Raw genomic sequence first — 22,650 nt, 5'->3', positions numbered from 1 at the left:
ATATCCATAACCCACACTGATAAAACCACAGGTCTGAAAAGGAAATGTTACTGTTCTAACACAACAAATACTTGTGTGTCATTCAGACACAAAGAGGGGATGTAAGAAGTATAATTTGGATTACAATTTCTTGTTGAATTCAGACTTAATATCTAAACCAGTTTCTAGGTACAAATTGAACTAACTAGAGATGGGTATCTCTGAACAGAGCTTCAAAGGATGAAACCTGTTTCTCAAGAGTGGTATCTCATTGCAAATATGTACTAGACTGAAATACAAGAGATTGTATCTTTGAACAGAAATTCAAATGATGTCCTTTCACAATCACCACAGAGATAAAGGCTTATGGAGTCCTTGGGTGGATAACTGCATATCATTCCTGGAACTTCAAAGGATCATAAACAGCATTGTCCAACATCAAACAGTGTACGCCCTGGAGTCCTGTCAAGTGTGTTGTCCAACATCAAAGGAGGTTAACAGCTTATGCACTGGAGTCCTGTCAAATGTCATTTCTTGGACAACAGTGACACCTACAGGTAGCTGGCTACTTTTGCTGGGACTTATCAACTGGACATTTAAGCAATTATCAACTGGACATTTAAGCATTTGATTGGCTAAGACATTCTTCAAGGTGGGGCTATATTTCTTTAAATATGCTGTGGAAAGAACAGACAGGTAGGAAGGACACATAACACCAACAGGTAATAGACAGACTGCAGCAATCTTCGCATGCACCCACCCACAGGCATTAGTTTATAGTGTAGACAGATAGACTAGAAGAATAGAGCCTTGTACGTTAGACGCTTCTCTCACCACTCATGTATAGATTTGTCATTTAATAAATGTATCCCTTTTTATAAGACTGGTGTAAGTATCATTCTTTAAATAAGGTAGATGTATTATAAGGAAAAGCCTGACACTGATTTTAGTCACTGACCCAATATTAGAAAAGGGGCTTTTTCACAGTTACTAATAGGAATATCAATCAGGAATTGTTGTTCCTTCTCTGTGTCCTAATCCTTCCTCTAAGAAGGAGCGTCTGTTGCACAACTTGGACGTGGTTCGTGCTTTGAAGTTTTACTTGCAAGCAACCAAAGATTTCCGTCAAACATCTTCTTTGTTTGTTGTCTATTCTGGAAAACGTAGAGGTTAAAAAGCTACGGCTACCTCTCTTTCTTTTTGGCTGAAAAGCATCATCCGTTTGGCATACGAGACTGCTGGACAGCAGCCTCCTGAAAGGATTACAGCTCACTCTACTAGAGCGGTGGCTTCCACATGGGCTTTTAAAAATGATGCTTCTGTTGAACAGATTTGTAAGGCTGCGACTTGGTGTTCGCTTCATACCTTTTCCAAATTTTACAAATTTGATACTTTTGCTTCTTCGGAGGCTATTTTTGGGAGAAAAGTTCTTCAAGCAGTGGTGCCTTCTGTTAAACCATCTGTCTTGTCACTCCCGTTCATCAGTGTCCTGTAGCTTTGGTATTGTATCCCACAAGTAAAGGATGAATCCGTGGACTCATCGTACCTTATAGAAGAAAAGTAAATTTATGCTTACCTGATAAATTAATTTCTTCTATGGTACGACGAGTCCACGGCCCGCCCTGTCATTTTAAGACAGATTATATTTTTTGATTTTAAACTTCAGTCACCTCTGCACCTTTTAGTATCTTCAAAAAAACTAATTCAAAAAAACATAGAGGAGAGGCGCAAACCAGGTTAACACTTTAATAAAAGTATTGAAATACAATCACACGTAGTGACTTACATGTAATAATAGAAAAGTCCGGTATGAACAGTTGTAGGCACTGTAATCCTTTGCGGGCTGTGTTCCGGCTCCTCTACTCAGATGAACAAGATGTTAGATGTTAGTGCTGTAAGAGCCGCTTGGAAGTTCGGCGTCTGACGTCACCAGGGAGGAGGAAACTGGAGCGTCCTCCAGCAAACAGCGGTCACACAGTCCGGGTTAGGGTCAGAGTACCCGTATCAAAAGCTCCTCAGCTTGACTATCCTACGCGTTTCGTCTGGATCCCGGCCAGACTTTCTCAAGGGAATTCTCAGATTCAAGTGAGCAGATGATTGCTGCCGTAAAGTCCTTGTGCTATTTATATGCAAACCGCTCTTTAATAGTTAACTCTTAATGTACCTGCTCATTGCATATACCACAGCACATTCTTAATATAAAAAACACATGTAAGATACAAATAAAAACAAAACATACATACTTCATGCTGAAAATAAAATATACATACTTCATGCTGAAAATAAAAATGAAAATGAAAAATAATGAATAATAATGAATAAATAATAAAAAACAAATAATGAAAAAACAAAATTGTGCAATATTTAAATATAGGATATAAGAATTTTAAAAACATATATATATATAAATGTATCAACATAACACATACAATATTAATATAATTACACATTTCATAAATACCCATTTCATTCAGTAAAACATTCAATAGAATCAATAAATCAATAACCAAAAACATATTTAAATTAACTATAAAATATATATATATACATATATATAAAATACACATATAAACACATATATATATATATATACATATATATATATATATATATATATATATGTGGACCCTCAGAAAACAAATGAAATACATATATATATACACATATTTTTAAAAACAAACACACTTATAGTTAATTCCAAAGATAAACATTAAAATTCCAAGTTAAAAATCCAAGATTAAAAATTACATATACACTGCTAGATCTAAGTCAACATTTAACCCATTGGGTTGTAGACTCCCTATCTTGTAGATCCAATAAGTTTCTTTTTTTTTTTTTTTTATATGATTGAAGCTTTTATTGATTTCAGAAGCGTAAATCTGCTGTGGATATGACAGAGACACATGTGTTACAATATAATGCTCAAACAAAAGCTCCCGCAAGATTTTAGGAGATTTTTCTCCATGCTGGTGAGTTTTTGACTATCAGGCCCTCAAGTCTTGAACATTGTTTTAAACTCTTTAATTAGGAAAACATTATGTTTATTTACATTTAAACTCATACAAAAAGTTAAACATTAAAAAAATCATATGAACAGGAAATATATAATAATATTTTGAAACAGACAAAATAGATTCAAAGATATTCATTTAGATGAATCCAAAAAACATGTGACAAGCTGCTCAAAAAGTGAATTTGAATGACGCTAACTTTCTCAGTGCAGAGTTACTGGGATAATCCATAATAATCACTCTGCACAACATTTCTAACAGAGTGAAATAATTACTATGACCTGTGTATAAGTTTATGTTATTAATAATCAAGGGGTTCATTAAAATCCCTTTGAAAAACACAGAAACCCACCATTAAAGTTCATAAGGGAATTTTGTAAAGTCATTTAAATATTTTCTCTAATGGATTTTAACTGATCCCCAAGTGTTGCAATTCCCAGCTCAAATAAGCAAGACAACGTTATAATGCAAGAGATGCTATTAATATAACTTCGCTAAAAATTACACCAGATGATAAGTTTATGCGTTTGCTGGTTTAGCTGTTACACTGGTGTAGTGAAGCCTTCTCATGGTCTGGAGCTATTATCCAATAAGTTTCTTGTTGTCTAAGGCTTAATAATCTATTGTGTATATTGGGGGCTACCCAGTCTATTACTTTAACTTTTAGAGAGGTTGGACTACAGTTATGTGCTTCTTTAAAATGATTGGGGACACTATGTTTAATAAGTTTGTCTTTTTCCTTTGCCATTTTAAGATTATATAGATGTTCATTAACTCTTGTTTTGATTCTTCTTTTTGTGCGCCCCACATAAAAGAGGCCACACCCACAAGTGAGTAGGTAAACTACAAATGTGGATGTTTATCCACATGTTCGCACATATTACATCTCATATTTCTATTCTTTACAGTATCCTGGTATTGAACCTTATCTTTATTTATAATACTTTCTCTATTTACTTTACTAGCTTTTTCCTTAGCTCTCTCTAGTAAATCCTTTTTGTACCCTTTTTCTAAAAATTTGGTATCTATATTATTTATCTTAGAGCATAATTATTTTCTGTTCGAAGATAGGTTTTATAGACAAATCACAGGTACAACGTTTGCCCCATCGTATGCAAATCTGTATGTTAATGATTTTGAAATGAAACAAATTTGGTTTAATAATCCTTTTCACAATAATATTTTAAAATTCCATCGGTATATAGACGATGTGATTATATTATGGAGAGGTAATGAAGAAAGCATTAATTTATTTATGAATTATATGAATACTAACAATTACAACTTGAAGTTTACACATACTTGCTCCAAAACTAAGATTGAATTTTTAGATCTAACTCTGTATGTAGATGAAGACTACAAAGTAGCAGTTACGAATTATAGGAAGAGTACAGAAATAAATAGCTATATAGAGGCATCCAGTGGACATAAACGTAGCTGGATAGAAAACATACCCTATGGCCAATATCTCCGAATGAGACGTAATTGCACTCATATGTCTAAGTTTCTTGAAGAATCAGCTATCCTAGATACCAAATTTTTAGAAAAAGGGTACAAAAACAGAATTTATGCTTACCTGATAAATTACTTTCTCCAACGGTGTGTCCGGTCCACGGCGTCATCCTTACTTGTGGGATATTCTCTTCCCCAACAGGAAATGGCAAAGAGTCCCAGCAAAGCTGGTCACATGATCCCTCCTAGGCTCCGCCCACCCCAGTCATTCGACCGACGGACAGGAGGAAATATATATAGGAGAAACCATATGATACCGTGGTGACTGTAGTTAGAGAAAATAATTCATCAGACCTGATTAAAAAACCAGGGCGGGCCGTGGACCGGACACACCATTGGAGAAAGTAATTTATCAGGTAAGCATAAATTCTGTTTTCTCCAACATTGGTGTGTCCGGTCCACGGCGTCATCCTTACTTGTGGGAACCAATACCAAAGCTTTAGGACACGGATGAAGGGAGGGAGCAAATCAGGTCACCTAAACGGAAGGCACCACAGCTTGCAAAACCTTTCTCCCAAAAATAGCCTCCGAAGAAGCAAAAGTATCAAATTTGTAAAATTTGGCAAAAGTGTGCAGTGAAGACCAAGTCGCTGCCCTACATATCTGGTCAACAGAAGCCTCGTTCTTGAAGGCCCATGTGGAAGCCACAGCCCTAGTGGAGTGAGCTGTGATTCTTTCAGGAGGCTGCCGTCCGGCAGTCTCATAAGCCAAACGGATAATGCTTTTAAGCCAAAAGGAAAGAGAGGTAGAAGTCGCTTTTTGACCTCTCCTTTTACCAGAATAAACAACAAACAAGGAAGATGTTTGTCTGAAATCTTTAGTAGCCTCTAAATAGAACTTTAGAGCACGGACAACGTCCAAATTGTGTAACAAACGTTCCTTCTTTGAAACTGGATTCGGACACAAAGAAGGTACAACTATCTCCTGGTTAATATTTTTGTTAGAAACAACTTTAGGAAGAAAACCAGGCTTAGTACGCAAAACCACCTTATCTGCATGGAACACCAGATAAGGAGGAGAACACTGCAGAGCAGATAACTCTGAAACTCTTCTAGCAGAAGAAATTGCAACCAAAAACAAAACTTTCCAAGATAGTAACTTAATATCTACGGAATGTAAGGGTTCAAACGGAACCCCTTGAAGAACTGAAAGAACTAGATTTAGACTCCAGGGAGGAGTCAAAGGTCTGTAAACAGGCTTGATCCTAACCAGAGCCTGAACAAATGCTTGAACATCTGGCACAGCTGCCAGTCTTTTGTGTAGTAAGACAGATAAGGCAGAGATCTGTCCCTTTAGAGAACTTGCAGATAAACCTTTCTCCAAACCTTCTTGAAGAAATGAGAGAATCTTAGGAATTTTTATCTTATTCCATGGGAATCCTTTGGATTCACACCAACAGATATATTTTTTCCATATTTTATGGTAAATTTTTCTAGTTACAGGTTTTCTGGCCTGAACCAGAGTATCTATCACCGAATCTGAAAACCCACGCTTTGATAGAATAAAGCGTTCAATCTCCAAGCCGTCAGTTGGAGGGAGACCAGATTTGGGTGTTCGAATGGACCTTGAACAAGAAGGTCCTGTCTCAAAGGTAGCTTCCATGGTGGAGCCGATGACATATTCACCAGGTCTGCATACCAAGTCCTGCGTGGCCACGCAGGAGCTATCAAGATCACCGAGGCCCTCTCCTGATTGATCCTGGCTACCAGCCTGGGAATGAGAGGAAACGGTGGGAATACGTAAGCTAGGTTGAAAGTCCAAGGTGCTACTAGTGCATCTACTAGAGTCGCCTTGGGATCCCTGGATCTGGACCCGTAGCAAGGAACCTTGAAGTTCTGACGAGACGCCATCAGATCCATGTCTGGAATGCCCCATAATTGAGTTATTTGGGCAAAGATTTCCGGATGGAGTTCCCACTCCCCCGGATGAAATGTCTGACGACTCAGAAAATCCGCTTCCCAATTTTCCACTCCTGGGATGTGGATCGCAGACAAGTGGCAGGAGTGATCCTCCGCCCATTGAATTATTTTGGTCACTTCTTTCATCGCCAGGGAACTCTTTGTTCCCCCTTGATGATTGATATAAGCAACAGTCGTCATGTTGTCTGATTGGAACCTTATGAATTTGGCCTTTGCTAGTTGAGGCCAAGCTCTGAGAGCATTGAATATCGCTCTCAGTTCCAGAATGTTTATCGGGAGAAGAGACTCTTCCCGAGACCATAGACCCTGAGCTTTCAGGGATTCCCAGACCGCACCCCAGCCCACTAGACTGGCGTCGGTCGTGACAATGACCCACTCTGGCCTGCGGAAGCTCATTCCCTGGGACAGATGGTCCAGGGTCAGCCACCAACGGAGTGAATCTCTGGTCCTTTGATCTACTTGAATCATTGGAGACAAGTCTGTATAATCCCCATTCCACTGTTTGAGCATGCACAGTTGTAATGGTCTTAGATGAATTCGTGCAAAAGGAACTATGTCCATTGTTGCAACCATCAATCCTATTACTTCCATGCACTGCGCTATGGAAGGACGAGGAACAGAATGAAGTACTTGACAAGAGCTTAGAAGTTTTGATTTTCTGACCTCTGTCAGAAAAATCCTCATTTCTAAGGAATCTATTATTGTTCCCAAGAAGGGAACTCTTGTTGACGGGGACAGAGAACTCTTTTCTTTGTTCACCTTCCATCCGTGAGATGTGAGAAAGGCTAGAACGATGTTCGTATGAGCCTTTGCCCTTGACAGGGACGACGCTTGTATTAGAATGTCATCCAAGTAAGGTACTACTGCAATGCCCCTTGGTCTTAGAACCGCTAGAAGGGACCCTAGCACCTTTGTGAAAATCCTTGGAGCAGTGGCTAATCCGAATGGAAGAGCCACAAACTGGTAATGTTTGTCCAGAAAAGCGAACCTTAGGAACTGATGATGTTCCTTGTGGATAGGGATATGTAGGTACGCATCCTTTAGATCCACGGTAGTCATAAATTGACTTTCCTGGATGGTGGGTAGAATCGTTCGAATAGTTTCCATTTTGAACGATGGTACCCTGAGAAATTTGTTTAGGATCTTCAAATCCAGAATTGGTCTGAACGTTCCCTCTTTTTTGGGAACTACGAACAGATTGGAATAAAATCCCATACCTTGTTCCTTTATTGGAACTGGGTGTATCACACCCATTTTTAACAGGTCTTCTACACAATGTAAGAATGCCTGTCTCTTTATTTGGTTTGAGGATAAGTGAGACTTGTGGAACCTTCCCCTTGGGGGTAGATCCTTGAATTCCAGGAGATAACCTTGAGAAACTATTTCTAGCGCCCAAGAATCCTGCACATCTCTTGCCCAAGCCTGAGCAAAGAGAGAGAGTCTGCCCCCCACCAGATCCGGTCCCGGGTCGGGGGCTACTCCTTCATGCCGTTTTGTTAGCAGTGGCAGGCTTCTTGGCCTGCTTACCCTTGTTCCAGCCTTGCATTGGTTTCCAGGCTGGTTTGGGTTGTGAGGCATTACCCTCTTGCTTAGAGGATGCAGAATTAGAGGCTGGTCCATTTCTGCGAAAGGGACGAAAATTAGGCTTATTTTTAGCCTTAAAAGACCTATCCTGTGGAAGGGCGTGGCCCTTTCCCCCAGTGATGTCTGAAATAATCTCTTTCAAATCAGGTCCAAATAAAGTTTTACCTTTGAAAGGAATGTTAAGCAATTTTGTCTTGGATGACACATCCGCTGACCAAGACTTTAGCCAGAGCGCTCTGCGCGCCACGATAGCAAACCCTGAATTTTTCGCCGCTAATTTTGCTAATTGCAAAGCGGCATCTAAAATAAAAGAGTTAGCCAATTTAAGTGCGTGAACTCTGTCCATAACCTCCTCATATGGAGTTTCTCTACTGAGCGACTTTTCTAGTTCCTCGAACCAGAACCACGCTGCCGTAGTGACAGGAACAATGCATGAAATTGGTTGTAGGAGGTAGCCTTGCTGTACAAAAATCTTTTTAAGCAAACCCTCCAATTTTTTATCCATAGGATCTTTGAAAGCACAACTATCTTCGATAGGAATAGTAGTGCGTTTGTTTAGAGTAGAAACTGCCCCCTCGACCTTGGGGACTGTCTGCCATAAGTCCTTTCTGGGGTCGACCATAGGAAATAATTTCTTAAATATAGGGGGAGGAACAAAAGGTATGCCGGGCTTTTCCCACTCTTTATTTACTATGTCCGCCACCCGCTTGGGTATAGGAAAAGCGTCGGGGGGCACCGGAACCTCTAGGAACCTGTCCATCTTGCATAATTTCTCTGGAATGACCAGATTGTCACAATCATCCAGAGTAGATAATACCTCCTTAAGCAGTGCGCGGAGATGTTCTAATTTAAATTTAAATGTCACAACATCAGGTTCAGCTTGATGAGAAATTTTTCCTGAATCTGAAATTTCTCCCTCAGACAAAACCTCCCTCATGGCCCCTTCAGATTGGTGTGAGGGTATGACAGAACAATTATCATCAGCGTCCTCTTGCTCTTCAGTGTTTAAAACAGAGCAATCGCGCTTTCTCTGATAAGTAGGTATTTTGGATAAAAGATTTGCTATGGAGTTATCCATTACAGCCGTTAATTGTTGCATGGTAATAAGTATTGGCGTACTAGATGTACTAGGGGCCTCCTGCATGGGCAAAACTGGTGTAGACACAGTAGGAGATGATGTAGTATCATGTTTACTCCCCTCATTTGAGGAATCATCTTGGGCAATATCATTATTTGTGTCAGTACTGTCCTTACTTTGTTTGGACGCTATGGCACAATTATCACATAAATTTAAATGGGGAGACACATTGGCTTTCATACATATAGAACATAGCTTATCTGAAGGTACAGACATGTTAAACAGGCTTAAACTTGTCAACAAAGCACAAAAAACGTTTTAAAATAAAACCGTTACTGTCACTTTAAATTTCAAACAGAAAACACTTTATTACTGAATATGTGAAAAAGTATGAAGGAATTGTTCAAAAATTACCAAAATTTCACCACAGTGTCTTAAAGCCTTAAAAGTATTGCACACCAAATTTCAGAGCTTTAACCCTTAAAATAACGGAACCGGAGCCGTTTTTCAATTTAACCCCTATACAGTCCCAGATATAGGCTTTGCTAAGACCCAACCAAGCCCTGAGGGGAATACGATACCAAATGACGCCTTCTAAAAGCTTTTTCAGAGATTCTTAGATCCTCACACATGCATCTGCATGCCCTGCTCTCAAAAAACAACTGCGCATTAATGGCGCGAAAATGAGGCTCAGTCTATGACTAGAAAGGCCCCCTGACTGAAAAAGGTGTCCAATACAGTGCCTGCCGTTTTATAAACGTTCCCCAAGATTATAAATGCCAATTGTTAGCCTAAATCTGAATAATATGCACAAATAAAGCAATCGATTTAGCCCATAAAAATGTCTACCAGTTTTTTAGCCCATAATAAGCCCTTTATTCTGTTTGTTTTTGACTAAGAAAATGGCTTACCGGTCCCCATGAGGGGAAATGACAGCCTTCCAGCATTACACAGTCTTGTTAGAAATATGGCTAGTCATACCTTAAGCAGAAAAGTCTGCTAACTGTTTCCCCCAACTGAAGTTACTTCATCTCAACAGTCCTATGTGGAAACAGCAATCGATTTTAGTTACTGTCTGCTAAAATCATCTTCCTCTTACAAACAGAAATCTTCATCCTTTTCTGTTTCAGAGTAAATAGTACATACCAGCACTATTTTAAAATAACAAACACTTGATAGAAGAATAAAAACTACATTTAAACACCAAAAAACTCTTAACCATCTCCGTGGAGATGTTGCCTGTGCAACGGCAAAGAGAATGACTGGGGTGGGCGAAGCCTAGGAGGGATCATGTGACCAGCTTTGCTGGGACTCTTTGCCATTTCCTGTTGGGGAAGAGAATATCCCACAAGTAAGGATGACGCCGTGGACCGGACACACCAATGTTGGAGAAAAGGATTTACTAGAGAGAGCTAAGGAAAAAGCTAGTAACGTAAATAGAGAAAGTATTATAAATAAAGATAAGGTTCAATACCAGGATACTGAAAAGAATAGAAATATGACCCCCGCTTCATTACTACTTATAACGAAGGTGCATCAACCATCAAAAAGATTCTAAATAAACATTGGAATGTTTTAAAAACAGATCCAATATTGGGGTCACAATTAACAGAAAAACCCTTGGTTACTTTCAAAAAAGGAAAACATTTAAAAAATTTGCTAGCACCAAGTAAACTAAGAAATGATAATAAGAAATCAAGTGGGGGTTCTAGTTGGTTATCTATGTCCAAGGGGACTTATGCCTGTAAAAATAAGAGATGTAATATGTGCGAACATGTGGATAAACATCCTAAATTCTCTAATTATGATGGCACTGAAGAATTTGACATTAAATATAGAGCAACATGTGATTCCACATTTGTAGTTTACCTACTCACTTGTGGGTGTGGCCTCTTTTATGTGGGGCGCACGAAAAGAAAAATCAAAACAAGAGTTAATGAACATCTATATAATATTAAAATGGCAAAGGAAAAAGACAAACTTATTAAACATAGTGTCCCCAATCATTTTAAAGAAGCACATAACTGTAGTCCAACCTCTCTAAAAGTTAAAGTAATAGACTGGGTAGCCCCCAATATACACAATAGATTATTAAGCCTTAGACAACAAGAAACTTATTGGATCTACAAGATAGGGAGTCTACAACCCAATGGGTTAAATGTTGACTTAGATCTAGCAGCGTATATGTAATTTTTAATCTGGGATTTTTAACTTGGAATTTTAATGTTTATCTTTGGAATTAACTATAAGTGTGTTTGTTTTTAAAAATATGTGTATATATATATATATATGTGTTTATATGTGTATTTTATATATATGTATATATATTTTATAGTTAATTTAAATATGTTTTTGGTTATTGATTTATTGATTCTATTGAATGTTTTACTGAATGAAATGGGTATTTATGAAATGTGTAATTATATTAATATTGTATGTGTTACGTTGATAAATTTATATATATATATATGTTTTTAAAATTCTTATATCCTATATTTAAATATTGCACAATTTTGTTTTTTCATTATTTGTTTTTTATTATTTATTCATCATTATTCATTATTTTTTATTTTTCATTTTCATTTTTATTTTCAGCATGAAGTATGTATATTTTATTTTCAGCATGAAGTATGTATGTTTTGTTTTTATTTGTATCTTACATGTGTTTTTTATATTAAGAATGTGCTGTGGTATATGCAATGAGCAGGTACATTAAGAGTTAACTATTAAAGAGCGGTTTGCATATAAATAGCACAAGGACTTTACGGCAGCAATCATCTGCTCACTTGAATCTGAGAATTCCCTTGAGAAAGTCTGGCCGGGATCCAGACGAAACGCGTAGGGTAGTCAAGCTGAGGAGCTTTTGAAACGGGTACTCTGACCCTAACCCGGACTGTGTGACCGATGTTTGCTGGAGGACGCTCCAGTTTCCTCCTCCCTGGTGACGTCAGACGCCGAACTTCCAAGCGGCTCTTACAGCACTAACATCTAACATCTTGTTCATCTGAGTAGAGGAGCCGGAACACAGCCCGCAAAGGATTACAGTGCCTACAACTGTTCATACCGGACTTTTCTATTATTACATGTAAGTCACTACGTGTGATTGTATTTAAATACTTTTATTAAAGTGTTAACCTGGTTTGCGCCTCTCCTCTATGTTTTTTTGAATTAGCTTTTTGTCCATTGTGGTAGTCTGGAAACACCGCTGAAAGGAGGCTGCATCAGTTGCTTAACAGACTCTATATCCTATACACGGACTGTGCTGCTACTTCATCACCCTTTGGACTGTATATGGGGTAATTTTAACAATGATATTTTAATATCTCTATACTTTATGTGTATATGATAATTTCTGTTTATTTTGTATGTTTCATTTTTTTGTTTTTCTTTTTCATCAATATATAGGCAAGTTTATCTGTATGGTTGTTAGATAGTTTGTACTGTCAGGCCAAAGTTTTATAGCTGTACTATTGAAAGACACATATATATTTATATTTTATCAAATCCTCGCTTAAAGATATTATAGCGCTGATTTACGTTGTGTGTGTACCTTTTAGTTTCTCCTTTTTCTTCCTGTACCTTCGGTCGAATGACTGGGGGATGGAGCTAAGGGAGGACCTATATAGACAGCTCTGCTGTGGTGCTCTTTGCCACTTCCTGTTAGCAGGAGGATAATATCCCACAAGTAAAGGATGAATCCGTGGACTCGTCGTACCATAGAAGAAATTAATTTATCAGGTAAGCATAAATTTACTTATTTTACACTCAAATAATTTCGATTTTAGCACTTACACCTTACTTAGCATACTACTATTACGAAATACTGTTGTAGTAAAATGCCCCTTTTTACCACTGTTATTATATTTTTATCTATAGCGCAAAAGAAACACTAGCCTTCATATAGGGGTCAGTCATCTTTACACATACAAATCGTATTGTGAATTGAAGACTTACGACGAAACATCTTATAATATATATGATGTAATATAACAAATATATACGGAATCGTATTATCTTTATAATATACGTATTTGGTGGTTTGACACATACTTTATTTTGATGGCGATCTTACCACTGAACTAGGTATTATTATAACAACCTATCTATTCCGGGTCCTCTACATGTGACCACAAGTAGTATTAATAAAAGTCTATACACGGACAATTTATATTGCCCATATCTATCTGATCAGACTGACAGCAAATACTCTTGGCATAAGTGATGAATGAATTACGTCTGAGTCATCACGCATTACGTCTGTCTTAACAGAACCATCTATTCAGACTATCAGTATTTTTCACGGGGAGTCACATGACCCACGTCACGACCAATAGCCTTAGGGGACTGACAGGTGTATCAAAATAACAAACAACACGCCCTCATACTATGCTATAGATCGTATCAATGAATATCGTCATTTAATATCCATTTTTTTGTTCTAATGTTATACAATGCATTTTCAATGAAGATTTATATACAGAAGCTTGTTTTTAGTAACGATTTTAATCATTTTACATAGGGTGCTTTTTAGCACCATACGCATACAGGGGGGGAGGGTGTGGAGATGGGTGTGTTATAGAATGTATCACCTGTGATTGGATACTATGTGTATAAATGACTAACAACAGTTTGTAACAATAACAGTCTGATGAAACGGTGTTATACTGAGAAACGCGTCACTGTGTTTTTAGCTTTGATAAATAAATATCATTTTTATACACTTCATTTGCATGGGATTTGTTTGCAAACAAAAATTTGCTTAGGGCTTAAATCCCTGTAAAGTTTTTTGGATCCAATCACATCTATGAGCAACTTGCTCTTTTGTTCCTGACACCTTGCATGAGTTAACCCGATTACTCTAGCATATCTGGCCTGCGAATAAAGCACTTGGAAGTGCTTCACCAAATGTGACTGAATTTGTTTTTGTTTATTATCTATACATAATACACAAACATATTGCGCTATGGATTTTCTCCTCTGATTTATTCCAAGGATAAAATACTTCTACACCTATTGTTGCCACAGGAGGAGAGTTAGCCAGTTTACTCTTGAATTTCTGGCCAGCCTATATAGCACTTGATAGTGCTTTTATAAATGTAAGTGCAATTTATTCACCTTCTCACACATTTGAAACATATTACGTTATGGGCGCCTTCTTTTCTGTGTATTTTTAGGTAAATCATTGTAGTGAGTGTCCATCTCACTTCTGAAGAGCTGCCTGAATATCTTTCTCCATACCCCTTGGATTTTCCAGCCATTTTCGCTTAACCTAAAAGGAATATAAGGGACTTTTTCTATTTTTTATTGAGGTCATTACCTTTTATCACTACTATTTTTATTGCCATTGCAGTATATTAACTGCTAACATCTGTTATATAATTTCTGATTTGAAATCCCTTTTGGAACACTTGGCGCACCTATCAATTCACACTGTCTAGTGATAGTGTTTTTTTTCACCAAGAAGGAAAAAGAGCTGAATGCCCTTTTAAGGGCAATGCCCATACAAATGTCCTTTTCAGGGCATTGGGTAGCTTAGGTTTATGTTAGTTAGGTTTTTTATTTTGGGGGGTTGGTTGGGTGGTGGGTTTTACTGTTGGGGGGTCGTTGTATTTTTTTCCAGGTAGAAGAGCTGATTTCTTTAGGGCAATGCCCTACAAAAGGCCCTTTTAAGGGCTATTGGTAGTTTATTGTAGGCTAGGGATTTTTTTATTTTGGAGGGGCTTTTTTATTTTTATAGGGCTATTAAATTAGTTGTAATTGTTTTTATTTTGGATCATTTCGTTATTTTACGTAATTTAGCGTTTGTTATTTTTTGTACTTTAGTATTTTTTGTAATTTTAGATTTAATTTTTTTTAGTAGTGTTAGTTTTTTTAATGTGTAATTTAATTTATTTAATTAATAGTTATTTTAAATTTAGTATAATAGTAATGTTAGTTTAATATATAGTTTAAACTTAGTTTTTTTTTAATTTCACAGGTAAGTTTTTATTTATTTTAAGATAGGGATCTTGTCATTTTAATTTAAAGTTAGGGGGTTGTTAGGTTTAAGGGTTAACAGTTATATTTAGTGTTTTGCGATGTGGGGGGCTGGGGGTTTAGGGGTTAATGGGTTTATTTAGTGGCAGGGATGTGGGAGGCCAGAGGTTTAGGGGTTAATAACTTTATTTAGTGGCGGCGATGTCTGGGAGCGGCGGAATAGGGTTTAATATCTTTATTATAGTGTGGGCGATGTTGGGGTGTGGGGGAATAGGGGTTAATAACTTAATTATAGTGGCAGCGATGTCGGGGAGTGGCGGAATAGGGGTTAATACATTTTATTAGTGGCGGCGATGTCGGGAGCGGCAGATTAGGTGCTAATAAGTTTAATATAGTGTTTGCGATGCGGGAGGGCCTCGGTTTAGGAGTTAATAGGTAGTTTATGGGTGTTAGTGTACTTTGTAACAGTTTAGTTATGAGTTTTTTGTAACAGTTTTGTTGCGTAAAACTCATAACTACTGCTCTCAGATTGCGAAAAACTTGTCATGCTATGGAAATCCCACGCAAAAATTTCATATTTTTTTTTAGTGCAGAACTAACGTTGCGTTACAGACTAAAATGCTTGCGGTACAGCTATACCGACAAGATTGGTAATGGCTGCGTTACTGTTTTAACGCTGAAATGGACATTTTTCAGCGTTAAAACACGAACGCGAAACTTGTAATCTAGGTGTTTGGCGCCATTCAGAAAGCTGCCTCTGGCGCCATCTGCTGTATCTTTTTGGCATAATACATGTTATACACAAATTAAAAACTATATTTCATTTACATTTTCGTGGATTAAATAGGGAGTTTGACTGGTCAATATTTTGGTAACAGGTGTATAGCCAACAGGACAAGGAACAAATAGTACATTATTTAATCTATCAGGTCAGTGGTATTGCATCAAGTTAACAATGTTTAAATAAAAATAGAATGGAATGAAAATTGTTAAGTTGTAAATGAAATATATTTTTTAATTTGTGTATAACATGTATTATGCCAAAAAGATACAACAGATGGCGCCAGAGGCAGCTTTCTGAAATGGCGCCAAAGTATTTAAAATGGCCTTTCAGTGTATTATCTGTATAGCATAAATATGAAAATGTATACTTACCTGATAAATTTATTTCTTTTTTGACACGATGAGTCCACGGATCATCTTAATTACTAATGGGATATTCACCTCCTGGTCAGCATGAGGCGGCAAAGAGCACCACAGCAGAGCTGTTAAATAGCTCCTCCTTTCCTTCCCACTCCAGTCATTCGACCAAAGTTAAGGAAAGAAAGGAAAAACCAAGTTGCTGAGGTGTCTGACGTTTATAAAAACCAACAACCTGTCTTACAAGAACAGGGTGGGCCGTGGACTCATCGTGTCAAAAAATAAATACATTTATCAGGTAAGCATAAATTTTTCTTTTCTTTTTTAAGACACAATGAGTCCAGGGATCATCTTAATTGCTAATGGGAACCAATACCCAAGTTAGAGTACACAGATGATACGGGAGGGACAAGACAGGGAACCTAAACGGAAGGCACCACTGCTTGAAGAACCTTTTTCCCAAAAGCGTCCTCAGCCGAGGCAAAAGTGTCAAATTTGTAGAACTTTGAAAAAGTGTGAAGAGAAGACCAAGTTGCAGCCTTGCAAATCTGTTCCACAGAAGCTTCATTTTTGAATGCCGATGAGGAAGCAACAGCCCTCGTGAAACAATCTCCTGATTAATGTTCTGATTAGAAACAACCTTAGGAAGAAATCCTAATTTAGTAGGTAAAACTACCTTATCTGAATGGAAAATAAGATAAGAAGACTCGTACTGCAACACAGAGAGCTCTGACACTCTACGAGCGGAAGAAATAGCAACAAGAAATAAAACTTTCCAAGATAACAAATTAATATCTAAGGAATGCATAGGCTCAAATGGAGCCCCTTGAAGAACTTTGAGAACTAGATTAAGACTCCATGGAGGAATAACTGGTTTGAACACAGGCCTGATCCTAACCAAGGCCTGACAAAAGGATTGAACATCTGGGACATCCACCAGATGTTTGTGTAACAAAATAGATAAGGCCGAGATCTGACCTTTTAGGGAACTCGTTGATAATTTCTCCAAAACTTCTTGGAGAAAAGACAAAATCCTAGGAATCCTTGGATTCACACCAATAGAGATATTTACGCCAAATTATATGGTAAATCCTTCTAGTTACAGGCTTACTTGCCTGAATCATGGTCTCTATGACCGAATCAGAAAACCCCCGCTTGGATAAAATTAAGCGTTCAATCTCCAAGCAGTCAGCTTCAGAGAAACTAGATTTCGGTGAAGGAAGGGACCTTGTATTAGAAGGTCCTTCCTCAATGGAAGTCTCCAAGGTGGCAGAGATGCCATCTCCACCTGATCCTGCGAGGCCAGCCCGGCGCTATGAGGATCACCGAAGCCCTCTCCTGTTTGATTCGAGCAATAACCCGAGGAAGAAGAGCAAACGGAGGAAATAGGTATGCTAGACTGAAGGTCCAAGGGACCGCCAGAGCATCTACCAGTTCTGCCTGGGGGTCCCTGGACCTTGACCCATATCTCGGGAGATTGGCATTCTGTTGGGATGCCATGAGATCCAATTCCGGCTGACCCCACTTGAGAATCAGATCGGAAAACACTTCCAGATGGAGTTCCCACTCCCTCGGATGAAAGGTCTGCCTGCTCAAGAAATCCGCCTCCCAGTTGTCCACCCCTTGAGACTGATGTTGATTATCTTGTACGGGCTCAATCACTTGCATGGTTGGGTCCAGTGGAATGACGGCCATATTTTTGACTGGTCAATATTTTGGTAACAGGTGTATAGCCAACAGGACAAGGAACAAATAGTACATTATTTAATCTATCAGGTCAGTGGTATTGCATCAAGTTAACAATGTTTAAATAAAAATAGAATGAAATTAAAATTAAGTTGTAAATGAAATATATTTTTTAATTTGTGTATAACATGTATTATGCCAAAAAGATACAACAGATGGCGCCAGAGGCAGCTTTCTGAATGGCGCCAAACAAAGTATATAAAATGGCATTTCAGTGTATTATCTGTATAGCTTAAATAAGAAAATTTATGCTTACCTGATAAATGTATTTCTTTTTTGACACGATGAGTCAACGGATCATCTTAAATACTAATGGGATATTCACCTCCTGGTCAGCAGGAGGCGGCAAAGAGCACCACAGCAGAGCTGTTAAATAGCTCCTCCCTTCCTTCCCACTCCAGTCATTCGACCGAAGTTAAGGAAAGAAAGGAAAAACCAAGGTGCAGAGGTGTCTGGCGTTTATAAAAACCAACAACCTGTCTTACAAGAACAGGGCGGGCCGTGGACTCATTGTGTCAGAAAAGAAATAAATTTATCAGGTAAGCATAAATTTGATTTTATTTTTTAAGACACAATGAGTCCACGGATCATCTTAATTACTAATGGGAACCAATACCCAAGCTAGAGTACACAGATGATACGGGAGGGACAAGACAGGGAACCTAAACGGAAGGCACCACTGCTTGAAGAACCTTTCTCCCAAAAGCGGCCTCAGCCGAGGCAAAAGTGTCAAATTTGTAGAACTTTGAAAAAGTGTGAAGAGAGGACCAAGTTGCAGCCTTGCAAATCTGTTCCACAGAAGCTTCATTTTTGAATGCCCATGAGGAAGCAACAGTCCTCGTGAAATGAGTCGTAACTCTCTCAGGAGGCTGCTGTCCAGCAGTCTCATATGCAAAACGTATGATACTCTTCAGCCAAAGAGAAAGAGAAGTTGCCGTAGCTTTCTGTCCCTTACGTTTTCCCAAGAAAATGACAGACAAAGAAGACGACTGACGAAAGTCCTTAGTCGCCTGCAAGTAAAACTTTAAAGCACGGACCACGTCTTAATTGTGTAGAAGTCGTTCCTTCTTAGAAGAAGGATTAGGACACAAAGAAGGAACAAAAATCTCCTGATTAATGTTCCGATTAGAAACAACCTTAGGGAGAAATCCTAATTTAGTAGGTAAAACTACCTTATCTGAATGGAAAATAAGGTAAGGAGACTCGTACTGCAACACAGAGAGCTCAGACACTCTACAAGCAAAAGAAGTAATAGCAACAAGAAATAAAACTTTCCAAGATAACAACTTAATATCTAAGGAATGCATAGGCTCAAATGGAGCTCCTTGAAGAACTTTGAGAACTAGATTAAGACTCCATGGAGGAGTAACTGGTTTGAACACAGGCCTGATCCTAACCAAGAAACTGCAATAAAAGAACAGACACAGGCGCAGCCCGATTCAAGTGTAGCAAATTTTAATGAGAGTAAGTGCGCATAGACAAATGGCTACTTACAGAATAAAAAGTGTAAAAATGCATTAAAACATAAATCTCAGACTGTGATTCCACTGGTGCAAAGAGGGAATCCACCATGTGATAGTCCACCCCGGCCGTAGTAGAAAACCAAGTGTGGTGATTGCTGTGGGATAAGCCTCCGTAGTGTGAAGCAGACTCAGTCAGTCTGTATGGAACATAAGTCCCTCGGTTTAACAGTCTCTACGTGTTTCGTCTGAGGACGCTCAGACTTTTTCAAGAGAAATAACATAGTAAGCTCCAACCGGCTTTTAAAGGAGCCAATGAATGCAAGGTATGGTTGTTAGCCAATCAATGCTCAGAAGATTAAAAAAGTAAATGTGGCACATTTGGTGTGTTGACAGAGCCAATTTTGGAGAGATAATATATCTATCTCACATAACATCTCATTCTTTAAAAAATTGGTAAAAAAATACAGTTGCTAGTTAAAAACATGAAATCCAATAAAGAGCACAAATAGATTAAAAAAGAAATTATATATGAGAATTGATGAATTAAAACAATAAGGCCTAGATTTAGAGTTCGGCGGTAGATGGGCTGTTAACGCCACGCGTGTTTATGTCTAACGCACGTCAATGTTTGACTCCGGTATTTAGAGTTAAGATAAGACCATCTAACGATGCTCCTAACGCGTGTATGTCACACGCGTAATCCTGCCCGCGTTAGACAGTCTCCCATAGAGATCAATGGGAAAGCAAAAAAATTGCCTTTTTTAATCTAACACTCAATCTCGCGAGAATACGCACAGCTCGGTCATATGACGCATACCACATCATGCACAACAATAACACGCCGCAAATGTCACAACAACAATCAATCAACAAAGCACACAAGCATTACACATTCACAAGCGGGGGAAGTTTTAATACTATTTATACGGGGAATACGCATATACTTTAAGATGCGGAAAATCGCACAATAACAACAAGGATTAAAAAAGAGATACATACACTAGAAACAAAATCGCATTCAATATCATTATATATTATGAAAAACATACATATACAACACTTCACGAAGAACACACCATCGCAAATTCACATTTAATAAGAATACTTTTGGACAATGAAAGCTAAAACGAACACTATGACATCATCGCATTCTACACATTCCACAAATACCAACTCGAAATGAGCATGCGCAAATTCACACACCTAATACACATTGCAATAATATTAATTGCTAATAAAGCACACCTGAACACTAATTACAATGGAAATTGGGACATCATTAAACATTTACACAGGGTATATAAGCACCACACAAGCATGGCTTCTTTGACTGTGTTGCTGTTGGGTCTTTGGAGATTGGAGGTTTAAGAATAGAGAGTTAGCGAATTTTTGAGAGTGAGTTAGTGTTAGCGTGAGAGAGTCAGTTGGTAGTGTTAGCGTGAGAGAGTCAGTTGGTAGTGTTAGCGTGAGAGAGTGAGTGAGTTAGTGGGAGTTAGTGGGAGTGGGAGAGAGTCTGTTAGTGGGAGCGTGAGTGAGTTAGTGGGAGTTATTAGTGAGAGTTGTTAGTGGGAGCGTCAGTTAGTGGTAGTTAGTGAGCGTTAGTGGGAGTGTTTGTTAGTGAGAATTAGAAGTAGTGTGAGTTAGCGAGCGAGTGATTTATCTGTACACTTAACACATTTACACGCAAACACATTCAATACATACATACACTTATCAATAACACTACATACACTCCATACCCCCTACCCCCTCATACTACACTCCATACCCCATTCCTTGTAGTCCCATTCCCTTTCATCCCATTTACTCTTATCCCATACCCCATACCCATCCCATACCCATCCCCTAGTTACATTTAGTTTACATATCCTCCTTTTAGTCTTATTCTTTTCGTTTATTTAAATACTCCTTACCCTCTTTGTTTTTTTACATCCCTCACACTTTAAGCACCTTTTTTGTCTTTTTAGTTCTTTATTTTGAGCCCCTTTCATTTCATCACACTCACTTTTTGTTTGATTATTTGGGGTTTAGTTTAGGGAGGAGATGGAGGCCAGGCAGGGGACAGGTAGAGGGGGGAGTAGAGGGAGGGGGAGAGGAACAGGGCAGGAAGGGGGGCAGGAAGGGGGGCAGGAAGCGGGGGTGGAAGCGGTGGGTGGACCCAGCCACTTGGTTCAAGATGACCAAGTGGCTGGGCCCAGTGGCGGTCAGAGTAGGGCTTCACAGTCCGGGAAACAGAGGGCATCGTCACAGGGGAAGGCCAAGGCGACTAGGGAGGCGAGGTTTACGATGGAGGAGAAGGAGGCCCTCGTAGAGGCCTATATGGCCAGGCATAGGATGCTGCAGCACCAAAAGACCACCCCGACTGAGAAGAGGAGGCTCTGGAACGAGATTAGGAATGCAGTCAATGCAGTGGGTGGCCGGAACCGGGATATGGATTCTATCAAACATCGGTACCGGGACTGTAAACTTGAACTTAAAAAAAAGTTAAGCCTGGAGGCCCGACATGCCGCAGGGACCGGTGGCGGCCCTGCCCTTGAAATGGAGTACTGCCGATGGGAGGAAATGTTGCGGCCCAGCATCTCCGAGGTGGAAGTAGTCGGTATCGGAGGAATCGATACCGGGAACCTGCCACTCTCATCTGACGGTAAGCTCATTGAACAATAATTTCACATACGAATGTATTTCAATGGACACTATACGCAAACATTTACTGTCATGATTGAGGTAGCGAATACAATTTGACAAAACATTCAAATGTACTTAAATTACCTAATTAGATTCATTCTTGAGATATATTTTAATGAAGAAATAGCCATGCACACGGTGAAACAATCACAGGAGGCAGCTATATTCAGCTAACAATCAGCATCTTAGAAGCATATTTAGATATGCTTTTCAGCAAAGAATATCCAGAGAATGAAGCTAATTAGATAAGAAAAGTACATTCGAAAGTTGATACTAAATGTATGCTTCTAAATCATGAAAGATAAAACATTGGGTTTCATGTGTTAAGGATCAGATTAATGCTATAACGTTGTTTACACGCATTCTATTACTTTGCGGTTACATCAGTATCTAGGCTATAGGTTAGGTGTGCATTTAAACAGACTGAAAACAAACGCTAAAACATTCACATTGACCACAGATATCACAAACACGGTTTAGAAAAAGCGGAAATCGTATTGATTGTTTGTTAGATTTCAAAGTGGATTAATGATTCTGCATTTGTAATTGTATCGTAA

This window comes from Bombina bombina, chromosome 12 (assembly GCF_027579735.1).
Source record: "Bombina bombina isolate aBomBom1 chromosome 12, aBomBom1.pri, whole genome shotgun sequence".
Classification (NCBI taxonomy): domain Eukaryota; kingdom Metazoa; phylum Chordata; class Amphibia; order Anura; family Bombinatoridae; genus Bombina; species Bombina bombina.
The sequence above is the reverse complement of the archived record's forward strand: the minus strand, read 5'-3'. Positions refer to the sequence as shown.